Raw genomic sequence first — 15,347 nt, 5'->3', positions numbered from 1 at the left:
TACCAAGGAAAATCACATGCGCTCCTACAACTAAATATATTGTTTTAGGTGAACTCCTTATTCCTGACCACTAGTCCTAAAGCAGCTCTCAGTATCTAAGGGACCATATAGTAAATGTTCTAATCAGGTCTGGTTCAAGCCGGCCGGACGCCCAAGGCAACCTAGCCGGCCACTTTGCCACCAACCTGGTATTCCCGATGTAGAGATGTATGACCAGGGGGGAATTGCGCACAGAGGAGCACACCAAGCACCAGTGGGGAAACAAGGGTCCAGACCAGGGGGAGGAAAAAGCAGAGGTACATGCTTGGCACCCCCACTTTCATTGTGCCCTAGACATGTGCTTCTTCTGCCTACCCCTATTTACGGCCCTTGTTCTAATGCTTTATTTACCAGTACATCCTTCTAGCAGACACAAGGGCACCCTTTCCGATTAGAATAAAGAAGGTTCCATCTAAACATTCAGAAAGGTTTTCTTTACAGTGTGAGCCGTGAGCCATGAACTTCCCGAATCAGTTGTACTGACTGATACATTAGATAGCTTCAAGAAGGGGCTATATGGCTTTTTATCAAGTGAAAATATACAGGGTTATTGAAAATAGCTTTTAGTACAAGTTGATCCAGGGGCTGGCCTAATTACTATCTTCCCCCTCTGAGGCAAATTAGAAAGGCTTCAGACTTTTTTTTAACTTCCTGTGGATCAACTAGCAGTTAGGCTGATTTTATATTGACATTAAGGGGGTTATTTATCAAAGGTCGAGTTTCAGTAAAAACTCAAATTTTTCAGAATAAAGAAATACTCAAATTTTTCGAGATTTATTATGCCCCGAAGCTGCAAAAAGCTTGAATCTGAAAATACTCCTTGACCTGTCGAGGTCATTTAGAAGTCAGTGGCAGAGGTCCCTTAAACCATTTGAAGATGTTTTTTGCCTTCATAATTTTTTTTTTGGGTGGTTTGCACTCGATAACTCCATCAATTCAAGTACATTCGAGTTTCCCCCCCCCCCGATTGCATTCATTGGCGTTTTTTACATTTTGTTTTTTTCATAAATAAGCAAACATTTGAGTTGTGAGTTTATTCGAATTTATACCACACAAACTTCACAAACTCACCCTTTGATAAATAACCCTAAGCTACTATGGTATTATGTTGTATTTTATTATGTATTATGTGTCTTACATAGCAATTAAATCTACTGCATATTTATGTTTTTAGATGTCAGAATGCCCCTTTAAACCTTACAGAGAAGATTGCTGGCACTGAAGCGATTAAATCGGCATTTTCGCCTAAATTTGAAAACAGTATGGAAACATACTAATAAACTAAAAATATGGTGTTTTCACGTGAAGGTTGTAGATTCTACATTGTGTGGCAATAAAAGGATTAAAATGTATATAGCTTGAATTATTCTTAAACCATGTAAATACTAAACATTTGTAAATAATCTCCAGGGAATTGCTAACAGAATTACAAGTAATTTTATCCAAGTGTAGCTTGAGTTCTGCTATACTCTGGAGAAAATCAGCAAACAGACCCACCGAGAATATATAAAAATTACAGGTCGGAATCTTAATTTATTCTGAAGAATACACAGAGGAGTCAGTGTGCATCTGGACACCGTACAATAAGCGGCCGTAGGAGTTTGCTGCCTTCAGTGCCGATTCCTTAGACGCTCTGAATACACAATAGGCCTGTTGGCTGATTTGCTCCTGAGTGTAGTGGCACTTGAATTGTATTTCCATGTAATTAATGCAGACTGACATCAGGGGAGCTAAATGATCACTAAATAGGTGCCGGACACCGCTAGAGTGGCGTCTGCAGAAGGAAGGAAATGATACAGAATGTATTATAAAGTGGGACAATTATAAAATAGTAAACTATCATATTCAAATGTGATTTGTGTATTTGCATCTACATTTGTATTCACATAATTCATGCTAAGCAATCACATGGTTTTTATCTGCAGCTTGTTTCAGTGTACTTGACTGTCATATATGGTTATTTACTGAACTTGTGTCTTTGGCATGCGTTTGACTATGATACTGCTAGCGTAAAACAATCTTGCAACACCGTATAAGTAATTTATGCTTCTGGCATACTTGAATCGTCATGTTACCTAGAGATGCCCTCTCGTACACCCACTCACTGCTTCATAACTTCTACATCTACAAAGTTACTCATCGCGCTGAAAAAACACACTGTGTACAATGCCTTAGACTGGAATGCACAATGCCTCAGAAAAGTTCAAAATTAATATTATTGGTTATTATGATAATATATAATGTTGTAATTATTAGTTATAGTTAATATAAAATATATATGTGTGTGTTTAGATATATATTAGGTTATAGGGATAGAACAGATTATTGGTTAAGTAAAAATAATGCACATTTATCTGATAACAATCTAAACACATTCTCTGGCTCCTCCTATAAAATAACATTGGCATAATCACCTTTTTTCTTTTTGAGGTTATCAAAATGTTTGTCTTCCATGCAGTCTGTTGCTTTGACAACTAAAATATGTATGACACCATTATTACAAAGAATAATGCACCCAAATTAAGAATTATAAGGGTACATGACTGTAGAAATTCAACTGGCAGTCTTTCATGTAATGCTGAGCCAGAGTTTCTACAGAGATCTTAGACTACACATAAGTGGGTTTTGGCTAAATATCCCTGATATAGGCGCTCATTTCATGAATTTCATGAATTTAAGACACCAGTGTAGGAATTCACAAAACTACAGAAAATGTAATTTAGAATACTTACCTATGGCAACCAATAAATGTTTACTTTCATTAGTCTTAATGGGCCTTGTTGACGAGTTAATTACTAAAGCATTCCTATTAGCTATAACTCATAGTAAAAACCTTTTAGTTCTAGTGAATTCCTGCCACACTTAATTTAATTTTTACAGACTCGTATCACTAACGTGGAAAGCTACCACTTGCAAGTTACTGTTTTATTATTACACAAAAATGAATCATTTTTATTCACTTAAAATGGCCTTCCGATAATTCGTGATTTCTGGATAAAGGGTGTCTGGCATCCCATATGTGTATTAACTTATAGATGAAAAATTGCAGTTTGTGCTCATTTTTCATTTGCTGGTTTTCAAGCATGGGATGAAACTACATCCAACTCCAACGGGCATATTTATCAATTTATCAAAGGGTAGAGTTCACCATTTCATAAATACACTTCTAAAAATCCCATAGGAATGCATATGAAGTGAGTGAGTTTTTCTGTGGTGAGCTTTAATCTCACATTTTGATAAATGTGCCCTCTAAATCTTATAGTATAGTACTGTATTTAGCTCTTGTATAGCATTCTGATTTGTTAATGTAACAAATTGCCTATATAAGAGGCTAGAGGAAAGTGGACAGTGGAAATAGAAGAGGAAATGTAAGTAGAACAATAATAACAAGGGGACACAAGTAGTAGGTTACTATATTGTGAAAAAGGTGGAAAAAAAGGGAGAGGACATTATTGACAGGAAGAGGGCCATGGATATATAAAAAATGACAAGTATATGTCTATGAAGGTTTTCATTTGTCCACATCATGATATACAGTATCTAGTGGAGATAAGTATAAAGCAACTGGACTTTCTGCATTTTCTTAAAATGTTTCACTGCTCATCCAAGTGACTTCTTGATTTCTGAGTGGTAGGAATACCCCGGCATGTAAAAAGATAATACAGGCACCAACATCGAGCTTAATGGTTCCATTGCACTTATTCAGATAGGAACGAGGTGAAACTGATAGGTGTCATCCAGTCGCTTCCAGTACCCCGATTTTCACTGAAGCAGGCCTATGATGGGCCATTTGCTAATGTATAGATCAATTCACTATTCCCTAGACTGGACCAAGGAAAACCATTGCTATGTCCCCAGTGTCACCTTACACCCAGGGGCATATTCATTAACATGAGAGTCAAACACCACCGGTGATGTTGCCCATTGCAACCATTCTTAATTTTGCAGGTGACTCTTCTAATTGCTGATTGCTTGCTATGGGCAACATCACAGTGATGTTTTTATATATCGTTGCCCGAGTGTACCAAGCATAAGAGATCCATTCTGCATTTATTATTGGAATCTCACAGATATGTCAGGTAATACTCTGCACCCAAAGGCAGTTCAATTAATGTTTGCCTTGCACTACCCTGGCATAATGTAAGTATTTGCAACTGTGAAAACCCATTTGGTGACATTTAGGGGGTTAATTATCAAAGGTTGAATTTTAGAGGTTTTTTTTTATACCTCAAACAAACTCACAACTCGAATGGTTTCCTATTTAAGAAAAAACTTGAATGGAAAAACACTGGAATCAGCGAGTTCGGGGTTAACAACCAGAAAACTCAATTTGATCTTAATCTTGAAAAATTCGAGGTTTTTTTTTACCAAAAAAATAACCTTGAAAAATCTAATTTGCATGGAAAACACAACTCGATCCTGAATAAACCTGCCCCAAGTTACACTGATGCCTTCAACATGTTTCTTTTTGGCTATGCAAGTTACTTAGTTTTAAAGCAATGAATAGCATCAAGTACCTTGGGATCAGTATCCAGGGAGACATTCTAGCTGCAGAATTTAATTTTTTTTTTAGAAGAAAACAATATACATGAATGCAAAGGATAGAGTTTTTCTTACTAATGCCTTTTCTCAAACCCAAGAATTGTAGCAAGTTAGACTGATATAATCCCTCTTGGGAATTTAGGGTGGCTTCCTTTATTGCCAGGGACATCACTTCTCTAACTCTGGCCATATACTTGCAATAAAGGGAAGCTGACACCAAAAAAATTTCTTTTAAAAAAATGATTCTTCATTTGAAGTTACCTATATGTCATGCTGACTGTTTTCTCCTTAAAGCTTTCTTTCACTTAATAAACCCAGTTCTGCATCCGACTGTGGCCGACTGTGGCAGCCAGACTCCTGCTTCCTGTCAGAATGTGAGCTCGATGATGTCACAAAGGGGTCCGAGCTTCCTCCTCCTCTCCGCTATATCTCTCTGGCATCTGTGAACCACGTGTGCTTTAGTAACTGATTTGCTAAGTACTGTAACTTGGTCATCATTTATATAGTTTCTTTATTATTATATAATGAAGTATAAATGCATATTCATTCTCTTTCTCACAGTGTCACACTGTTTCGGTGACTTGCGGCTGCCGCTGCGGAACTGTTAAGTCCTCCTCCTCCTGGGGCTTCTCCGATCCAGCCGGCAAGACTGTGGCAGCAGCTGAGGCCAAACACAGGCCCCTGTCCTGGAGTCGGAAGGGCTCTCCTCCTGACGGGCGAGTGTTAGCGCAGACAGTCTGCTCGCTGGGCCTTGATACATCCCGCGGTGCACTGGGTAGAGGATCTAAGAATACTGTGTTCAAATGATAAGGACAGCAAACAGCCCGAGATGGAAATAGTGTGCGAACTACAGATGTGGGACTTCTCTTCTCATACCGGCTGTTACATCAGCGTGCAAATGACGTCACCAAATCTATCCGCCCTCCACCCAGTGCACCGCGGGATGTATCAAGGCCCGGCGAGCAGACTGTCTTCGGCGCTAAGAGACGTGCTAGTTCCGTGCGCATCTTCTCTGCGCCAACACTCGCCAGGACAGGGGCCTGTGTTTGGCCTCAGCTGCTGCCACAGTTTTGCCGGCTGGATCGGAGAAGCCCCAGGAGGAGGAGGACATAACAGTTCCGCAGCGGCAGCCGCAAGTCACCGAAACAGTGTGACACTGTGAGAAAGAGAATGAATATGCATTTATACTTCATTATATAATAATAAAGAAACTATATAAATGATGACCAAGTTACAGTACTTAGCAAATCAGTTACTAAAGCACACGTGGTTCACAGACGCCAGAGAGATATAGCGGAGAGGAGGAGGAAGCTCCGCCCCCTTTGTGACATCATCGAGCTCACATTCTGACAGGAAGCAGGAGTCTGGCTGCCACAGTCGGCCACAGTCGGATGCAGAACTGGGTTTATTAAGTGAAAGAAAGCTTTAAGGAGAAAACAGTCAGCATGACATATAGGTAACTTCAAATGAAGAATCATTTTTTTAAAAGAAGTTTTTTTGGTGTCAGCTTCCCTATAAGAACCCTAACATAGGTGCTAAAATATACCAGTGGAATTAACCATACCCATCAATCAAATCTTTTGTACTGTGGTGATAAACGTAATTGTTGATTGCTTGGGGGCACATTTACTATGGGTGAAATATCGAGGGTTAATTAACCCTCGACATTCGACCATCGAAGTTAAATTCTTCGACTTCGATATTTGATTTACCGCAATTCGTTCGATCGAATGATCGAAGGAAAAATTGTTCGATCGAATGATTAAATCCTTCGATCGAACGATTTTCCTTCGATCAGAAATTGCTAGGAAAGCCTATGGGGAAGGTCCCCATAGGCTAACATTGGTGCTCGGTAGGTTTTAGGTGGTCGAAGTTTTTTTTAAAGAGACAGTACTTCGACTATCGAATAGTCGAACAATTTTTAGTTCGAATCGTTCAATTCGAAGTCAAAGTCGTAGTCGAAGGTCGAAGTAGCCAATTCGAAGTAGCCAAAAAAAAACTTTTTCCTTTTTCCTTCTAATCCTTCACAAGTAAAGTGTACATGCACTGATGCCAAGTAGCACCTATGTTAGAAGGAGAATATGACATTATATGAGCTGAGGAGTATATCGAGACCATTTAAAACTGATTATTCAGTTTAGAGCAAATGCTTGTAATGCTAATTGATTATGTAAGTAAGTATGACAGAAATGTGAAAAAGCAAGAAGATGTGTGTATACTGTACATAAATGCAAATGGTTTTGCATCTTTAACCCACACTCCTCTGATCTTTTTTTCTTTCTCCGAGCACACTTTTCCTGCATACATTATACATTAACTTGTTTACATATCAGGCTAGAATAATGGAGATTCTATGACAACAAAGTTGTAATTTACTGCTTTTATGACATAGATTAGAGATAGGCGAGCGACAGCTATTTCCAATTGCATTGCAGTTTTATTGTAGCTAGATTACTCTACTTATCCAACTGCATATCCTATCCTTAAGGATTTCCGCACTCAAGGTAGTGGATTCCTGCCAAAATAATTAGACACATTGCTAAAATGACCAAAGTGCTCTTTAAAACTCTAATTCATGCTCTCCTTGAAATCTGAACACACCTGTGTGGCTCTGTTGTTAACCCTTTCTGGTGGTATCACCCTTTAGCAGTGCTTATCTGTTGGTTGCAGGCTCTTAAAACTTGAATTTATCTAATTATTCCATGAAAACAAAGTCAGCATAACTTCCTTCCATGAATTGAACTCATCAATAATTTTTCTCCAAAAAATCGTAGCGACAAAATGTCATGACAATTCGCACTGTATGATTGACACTCTAAAAACTCGATTTTATCAAATTTTTGCTGTGAAAACTTGACTTTTTCTGATTATCTGACGAAAAAAAAACAGATTTTTTTTGGATTATCCAGCGCAGATCACAATGTCAAGAAAAAACTTCATGGACATCTGCCATTGACTTCTACATGGCCTTGACAGGTTTGAGATGATATATTTTCAAATTCAGATTTTTTAGCAGCGTTGGGGTTTTACTTCAAGTTTCTTTTCCACGAAAAATCTAAGTTTTCCCCCTAAAATCCTTGACCAGAAAAAAATCGAGGTTCAATAAATGGAATCCATTGTATCTGCAAAGCTGTGCCCAGAGATTTGGCCACAATATACAGCACCTTACAAAGCATGCAGACTACTCTGTTTTGTGAAAATACCAAGCAAAGTCTCATACGTAGAGGCCTATTTATTAGATGGAAAATTTTAGTGGTATTAGCGCTTTTTGAAACCACGATAATGTTTGATTTCTCTAAAACCACGAATACTATGAAAGTTATTTTTAGAGAAAAAATACAATTCCTGAAAAAAATTAAATCCGAATTTTTGTAAACCAGCCCCTTAATCTGCGTAAAGTGTAATATCTAACACAATCATTATTATCAACAAGAACAAATATCATGAGGCTCTCCTCTATGAATAGTTAGCTTTTACTTTATGCAATAAACTTTGTGTTCTGGATGATTGAAGATAAAATATAAAGTCAGAGCTCTAGAAATGCTTACTAGTAAGTACATTGAGTACTGCTATAGATGTTTATTACAAAAAATTCTGTCCAAAATTCAGTCCAATTCTTTGAGAAAGTAAATCAGGGCTTTTATATTTGTCAAAGGTTTAAGGATTAATCTGGTAAGACATTTGTTGATATGAATTGCAAAAACAACACTAATTACAATCTAAAAAGCAAATTGTCAGAGAAAACGTCTGGCCAGTTCACGACTGCATTCCTCAGAGGAGGCCAGGAAGAGTTGCAGAGAACACAGTGTTTGTGAAATACATCATCTCTATGACAGCGTCACGCATTTCAGGTCTTGCTTTAATTGCCTGTTCCTATAGCTGTTTGTGGTAATTAAAAAAGGTTGTAATTTACATTATTTCTTAACCCCCACATTACCAGTGATTTGCTTGTGTACCCTCTGTTTTTAAGGAATACAATGCTACTGTATGCACTCATTTGGTGAGAAAATGAGTCTGGGAACAACAGACCTATATGCATCATCCAATGCTGGGGGGGGTACGGCAGTGCTATTTTTCTTCTACCCGCAGTCCAAACCCATAAAGTGGGGACTTTTCTACAGAAGAAGAATCTGCATATTTTAGTTATAGGCGGTGTCGTAAAAATTGGTATCCTCAGTATTTCCAAGAATCTCTTTGTTTTTCACTTCAGTTTGTAGTGAACTGTTCAGTTTTCATGTGCATATTCTACCTGGAATCTTGTTTCTCTGCTGTTTAAATGTGGCAAATCAGTTTCCCTAACACAGTATGTCATTGTGGTTGCTTTGCAACAGTATGACCTGATTCTCATACACCCCTGGCCCATGTGTATTTAGAATTCCCAAGATAAAAAATATTGTGTTTTTCTGGTAATTGCTGTTATAGTAATCTCATATACTGCAAAACCACTGCTAATGTCCTTTTTACTGCTTCATAGAGACCAATATATATGTTTGAAAAGATTAGTCCGTCATATAACCATGCCCATTTCTGCTTATTATAGTTAGACTGGACTAATTTGTGCCAGCCTATGTTTTTCCAAGAATAACTTTTTTGTAGAAGTCACACATACAAACCCAAAATCACTAGGGGGTGTTAGGTACTGCAAAGTGATGCAACTTTATTCATCCCTGTACTTTCCAGCTGAATGTTATGCCAGTCACATTTCTACCATCTCCATTCTCTTGCTCTGCAACATAATTAAGAATTTCTGTATCCCAATGCCTATCCTTCATCCAAGCAGCTTTAGGCTTAGGGTTTTTGATTACTACATTGATAGTTTTGGATTTTTGTCCATTTTGCTTAGTGTGTTGGTGTCTACACAGAGAAGAGATCTGATTAATATGGGTAACTAAACCAGGGCAAACTTTCCAACTTTTTTAACATCCATTTGTATGCAGCAATCAAACCTTATGGCCTGAAGCCCTCTTAGGAGCTGAGTTAGTTAAACCCTGTTTATACCACATTTCCTACCCTAGTTTTGCCATGCTTACCCCAATGTGCTTCACGTGGTTCAGCCCTAAGTTGCTATATGGTTTTAAAAGTTCTACGCAAAAACTTAGTTTGTCATGTGATAGTACTATAGTAAGACACTATCCTGCTGTCCTACAGCAACTCAGACAAGTCACTTCTACAGGCAAAGGAGGTTTCTCTCAGAATGTCTGAAACACCAGTTGGATGTCTGATTATAACAAGCATGTAAAACTAAAGAGAGTTGAAAGGCAAAACTGAGTTTGTAACTTGCCCAACTAAGGATGAAATACAAACCAGAGAAAAACTGAAGAATATAAAAGGATCTTCAAAAACTGCTGATACACAACAGCTGTAAGAACTTGGGACCACATTACATGGAAATAAGATGCATCTGGAGCAGAAAAGAACGATAGACAGGACAACATGTCTTGTCCCTTCCGAAAAACCTCTTTGACATGCCGAGACTGAGAAGAGTTACAAGAAGAGTTCTTAGGATGGACAGTGCACAGTCTTAAAAGGAAATGTAAAGATTACAGCCAAACTAAATCCCCATATAAGATTTCTTGCAAAGGGTTGCTGAAAAATTGGAACACTATCATAAGCTCACTATCCTTCTAAATCCTACTCAATACATGTGTGGGTAGCTTGAGCATGTGCTGTTAATACACATGGATTCTGTTGTCCAGTGGGTAACATGCAACAAGACAGGAGCTAAACAACACAATAAAAATATATGTGTACACAATATATGGTTGTATTATTTGTTGTTCCACCCTTAGGTATATAGTATGTCACTTCTGCAATGTTCCTACTAAACAAGCCTGTAAAGAAACCTGTATATTAGGAGCTACAGACGTCAACTTCAAGTAGTGTGAAGTGTGTCAGATGTAACTGTTAGTAGAGAGCTGATCTGAACTGCATGTACAGCTTGTCTGTAAGTGAGGACAGACACACCAACTTCTGTGTGAACAGTAACTTGGTTGCTTTATAGAACTCAGCATAAACATTTCAGCATAACATGTGTCTGTAATAGGAACTTTTCATAGGGAGCATACACAGGAAGAGGAATAAGAGAATAACACAAGGTTACAGGTCAAACATGACATCACATTGCTAAGCAACAATAGACCCGCCCTGCATTAAGTAACATGCACTGGAACAATCTATGTCTGTTGTTTTCCATCAGTAACACCTGCATTACCAGCAAGCAAAGGCCTGAGGTTCTTGACTGGGTATGTGGGCACAAATAATTTTACAGCATATATATGTCAAAACAGTTGTACTTTACTTGATGCCTTATTACGAAGGATGATAGGTTCTTGTTTGGCAACAAAGAAAGGGCTTTTCATCATGAAATCTCATATTTTTCATATCAGATATCAGTCCAGTGCCTTTCAGTGCTTAGAGAACATACTGTATGTTGCTGCTAAACAGAAAAATAAAAATATACTGTATGGAGAGAATAAATAGGCTAATAATTTTGCATCATTCAAGACAGACAGTCTTATAAATAGATATACCCAGTGAACAAGAAAAATATAGAAAATGTGTTCCCATATTAGATAGAAAAATGTGACAGATGTTTACTATACTAGAATATCTGTGCTAAGAAAATTACACTGAAAAGGAAGAGACAGATTATGACCAACTAGTCACTCAATAAAAAACAAATGAAGGTAATGGCCTGTAGTGCCTTCTGGTGGTACGTAACCATCATATCATTTTTAGGCTAGTAATGTGAGATGTTTCCTTTCATAATTAAAAATATTTAGAACATGCACACCAAACATATGGCTTTGACTGGCTGCTCTCATTCGGCTCCAAAATCTGTTGGAGGTAAAGATTCCAAATAATTTGTTTGTCATCAGAATGCCACCTTGTTGTGCCAAGTCACCAATTTAAATGTCATACTTAAACATGGCCTGCCTATGCACTTCCACTGTTTCCACAGTGTGAAAAAAACACTACAGGTGTTCCTCAGTGTCAGCTGCCACTGATACATTTGTGTTTAAGGGACTCATTTGCACTACATGTTTGGCTATGTTTTTTATATATATATATATATATATATATATATATATATATATATATATATATATATATATATATATATATATGGTTGTCAAGGGCAAAAATAAAAAAACATGAATTAGACAACTGAAAATCATTGGAAATGTGTGGTGCTCTGTTGTGTCCTATAATAGAAATAGGGAAGGTGGTGTTTCTATAGCCCTCCTGTCTCATTTTTGTATTAAGGCAGTGCTATGTGTAAAGCAGGAGGCATGTAAATACCTTTTGTTTTCAGAGGGCTTTACACTGAGAGGAAAAAGAACACGCCCGTGCTTGTGAAACAGATGGCTTTGTGCTTAAACCGCAACCTCCAACCCCAGCAACCTGCAATATATCGGTATATGTAGAAGAATTCTAAATTAATTGCTGTTTCAAAGGAATATTTTCTGGCAATGGAGGAGGCTGCGGTGACATCACACATTGTATCAAATCATTAGAAAAATTGTTTAAATAAATGGTGTTGTCCTTTATGTATTGTAAAGTAATGGCACAAATGTGCGGCTATCAATTGTACGTTTCAATGCAACAATCTAAAACTAACATTCAGATTTAAACTGTAGGATTAAAATCATAAAAATAACAAATCTGGCAATGTTCTGACCATTTATTGACAGCATTTGCCATTAGTGGTGGTTTGATTTTTTTTCCTTACATTTTCCTTCCCCCAATGTAAATAAACTTGGTTAGATCAACAGATTTTATCCACAGCAGGTCAAAATGCAAATGCAAACTGCAAGGGCCCAACTGTTTTGTAAGACACAATCAGATTTTTCATTGCAGTGCTTTCTGTAATTCTATAAACTACATTTTATAAAGATCTGCAAAAACAATCATTTTAGCAAGCCCATTGTGAAATGGTCATCTTGTAAATTCACTTAAATTGTGTTTCCTCTCTAATACAGTTCTCAACTGTCATGTCACACAGTTTCTTGTCTTAAACAGACAGAAGATCAGAATGTTCCTGTTTTTGTTTTACCATTTTTCAATAACCTTTAAAACTATTCTCTCCACTTTTCGTTACTTACAAGTAAATAAAAGTCAGCTATGTTTGATTGCAGCCCAGCGTCCATAGGTGGTCTGTGCCCATTACGTAAGTGCTGGAGAAAAAAAACATATAAATACATTAAAAGACTCAGAAAAGACAGATGTTACATTTTTTTGTTTTGACATATTTCACAATACCTTCCAGTTTTCAGAATATAGAAAAATTATGCAGGATCTGATCCTGTACCATATATTCTGTTTTTGAGTGTATAGAGCACTGTGCACTAAACATACATTAGAGAGGGAGATATATGCTGAAAAGTACAACGTATTGAAACATGAGAGTTGCTTGGGAATATGTGAGGCTAAAGCACCATGAATAAGAAAACAAAATAATAGGATGAGTAATATGACTTTCTTAATCATTCCTGGATGTGTCAGTAGTTGATGTAATAAGGTTGCCGGGCAGATAGATGAGACTATCACCTGATTATTATCAGTATTTGTATAAAACGCAAAAATCCTGATACCTAAAGTAAAGTAATGGATAGGCAGCAAAGTTTCCCAACTACCTGATAGTTCTGCCATATTATAATTTCCATACCTTGTATATATGCAGACAAAATCCTCATAATAATTATTTGACGAATAGTGGAGTAGAAAATTGGCCTAAAGTCACTTTCCCCTAATTGCCGCTGCACCCTTGTGCACTTCCAGAAGAATGTTCTCGATGTATATCTAAGGCTCAATAAACCCTCCAAGGTCATTAACATCAACTTAATGATTTTTAAATCAATATTTTACACTAAGAAGATATTTATGGGACAAACACAATGATATACAGACTATCTCATAAGCATTCTATCATCTTTTATATGCATTTAAAGGAGAAGGAAAGGCACCCCCAGTGATCATATTTACTTACCTGAAACCCAAGGCTGGAGCACCTACTGTATTAGGAGAAAACGGCACCGGCCCAGGATTCTACCAGCAAGCACCATGGAGTGATCTTCCTGCTGCTTCTTCTTTCTTCAAATTTCCCAGGGCAATAGAACAAAATAGCCAGCTTTTCATTTCGTTAAAGCTTTTCTCTCCACTGCGACTGCGCAGCCACGAGAAAAAAAGAAGAAGCCGGAAGACTATTGCTTCATGGTGCTTTCTGGAAGAAGCCCTAGGCTAGTGCAGTTTTCTTCTAATAGGTGCACCGGCCTGGGTTTCAGGTAAGTAAATGCTATCACTTGGGGGTGCCTAACTTTTGGTACCCCCACCTTTCCTTCTCCTTTAAACTAATATGGCTCATATTACATATAACAACCTGCTTGGTTTTCACAATTTATAAAGATTTTTATGAGACTTATCAAGTGAGACTTATTTTATCAATATTTTCCATAATTTACATACTGTAATTTCATATTTATTCACTATATTTTGCTTTATGCCCTTTGGGACTGCTTTAAGCATAATTTATTATAGCGCTTAGGAAGGAATATAAAGTAATAAAAGTCATTAACAAATGTTATTCCTCTTCGCATACAATTTTTCTTTTGCATGTATTTAATATAGCTTTGGCAAACCCAGAAAGTTTTTAGTGACCTAATCTGCCAGTGAAAGCAAGATTGTAAATTTTAGAAATTTACTGCAATGCAGTGTAATAAAACTTCTTTAAAAAAAAAGGGGGGGTTGGGTCAAAAGAATATGCCACTTTTAAGCAGGACTTATAAATGTGCTATACACAACACCTACATCTAATTTTAACTACAATCCCTATCACTATTTGAATTAAGGAGTGTGTCACACCAGTGCCAATCGGAAAGGGTGATCCCGCACCACATGATTCCCCCCACACTTGCAATTGGTGTTCAATATCACTGAAAGGGCATGCAAAAAACACTGAAGGAAACCAAGATAGTGTTGATAATGTCATCTACTAAGCCAGATGTTTTAAGCTAGAAATGAAATACACACATATATACAGTAGCTACAGTATATCTATCTATGGGGTAATTTATTAAAGGTAGAGTTGTGTTTTTCCAGAGTTTTTCGAGGGTAGATTCAAAAAAACTCTAATTGTTTCGGGATAAAAAAAACTAAAATCTTTCGATATTTATTATGCCCCGAAGTTTCTAAAAGCCCGAATCCAAAAATACTCCAGCTAAAACCTGTTGAGGTTGTGTAGAAGTCAATGGCAGAGGACCATTCAACCATTTGAAGATGTTTTTTGGATTTGTGATTTTTTTCCCCCAAATTGCATTCAATTGAGTTTTTTACATTCTGTTTTTTTCATAAATAAGCAAACTATCCAGTTTGAGGGTTTATTCGAGGTAGGAAAAAAACACACAAACTTGGCCTTTGATGAATAACCCTATCTATCTATCTATCTATCTATCTATCTATCTATCTATCTATCTATCTATCTATCTATCTATCTATCTATCTATCTATCTATCTATCTATCATCTCTCTCTCTCTCTCTCTCTCTCTCTCTCTCTCTCTCACACACACTATCTACCTCTCTATCTCTCTCTCTCTCTCTCTCTCTCTCTCTCTCTCTCTCTCTCTCTAATCTATCTATCTTATATTTTTAACATCTGTACCAGACCAAAGCCACCATAACCCATGGAGCAGTGAAGATCTATGTATTTAAAGATGCCATAGTCTAGGCAGTTTATCTTTAGGGTTTTCCAATAAAGATAAGAAGTCAG

The sequence above is a fragment of the Xenopus laevis genome, chromosome 3L, assembly GCF_017654675.1.
Source record: "Xenopus laevis strain J_2021 chromosome 3L, Xenopus_laevis_v10.1, whole genome shotgun sequence".
NCBI lineage: Eukaryota > Metazoa > Chordata > Amphibia > Anura > Pipidae > Xenopus > Xenopus laevis.
The sequence above is the reverse complement of the archived record's forward strand: the minus strand, read 5'-3'. Positions refer to the sequence as shown.